Here is a 1,116-nt window from a genome sequence, read left to right as displayed (position 1 = left end):
GTGCTTGCTCTGGCAGCACATATACTAAAATTGGAATGACACAGAGAAGATTAGCATGGCCCCTGCGCAAGGATGACATGCAGATTCCTGAAGCATTCCATATTTTTTTCAATGATGGAACTAAACAAGAAAAGGGGAGACAGATGAATGACCATCTTGTATCTGTGTATTCAACATGGTTAGGATGTATAGCTACATTCTCTTAATTCAAGGAATAGAGGGATTTGTTCTAATTGTGTTTGTAAATAGGATATCATGTCTGCATCTTGTACAACAAATAACCACTAGGAAAAGAGTATGCAATGTGTTAATTATTGGAACTGTCCTACCAATTTGATTTGAAACTGTCTCATTGCTATTTATTTCTCAATAAAATTATGGAGAAAAAAAAGAAAACATATGTGCATGTTGTAATTTGGGGTTATGCAAAGGGAACAGTACAGTACAGGACACATAATTTACAAGATTATTTATAATAGTCATCCAAAGAATCTTATACAAAAAGAGAGTGCAGGAAATCTGTCTGCACACTAAAAACCAAAGAATCCAGCTAAGGACCTGGATCCCACACCAATATCCTGCATGAAACCAGTTGAGTACCTAGTGCTCATAACAAACAATGTCTCCCATGAGTCTAACTAGAAGCTTAGAGCCCATGCAATGTCCTACGCAGCCTTGTTTCACAGATCTGTGCTGGGAAGACCCCGCTAAGTCTGCGCCAACGGAATGAAGGCTCTGTGCTACCAGGCAGAGAGATCTGAACTGGAGCCAGGAAGCCATGCTCAAGGTAGGAACTAGAGCTCCCCTGAAAAGTACCACAGCCGTGCGGTCCAGAGCTCCTCCAGTCATGAGGACAGCTGAATTCCCATCAGGAAGGCTAATGTGACAGGCTTCTCCAGGAGACAGCTGTGCATCATCTTCCCCTCCGGGGCCAGGTAGCAATGCTCAAAGTGAGGACCAGAGCCCCCCCAAAGTGAACTGTAGCCATTCCCAGAGTCACCAAGTTCCAGAGCTCCTTCAATGATGATAGCAGAGCTTATCAGAAAAGCCAGCATGCAAAGCTCCTCCAAAAGAACCAACAGCTCCCTACAGCCTTCTGACGACCTCCCAGAAGCT

General features: G+C 43.6%; 1 non-coding gene across 1 annotated transcript; it reads left to right on the top strand.

Moving 5' to 3' along the window:
* On the top strand, positions 1 to 107 carry LOC111815603. The gene has a single exon (XR_002820278.1). It is a non-coding gene; the product is annotated as a U6 spliceosomal RNA (small nuclear RNA).
* The last annotated feature ends 1,009 nt before the right edge of the window (positions 108 to 1,116 follow it).

The sequence above is a fragment of the Octodon degus genome, unplaced genomic scaffold (genome assembly GCF_000260255.1).
Source record: "Octodon degus isolate 3935 unplaced genomic scaffold, OctDeg1.0 scaffold00018, whole genome shotgun sequence".
Classification (NCBI taxonomy): domain Eukaryota; kingdom Metazoa; phylum Chordata; class Mammalia; order Rodentia; family Octodontidae; genus Octodon; species Octodon degus.
This window is presented reverse-complemented; position numbering and strand designations above follow the sequence as displayed.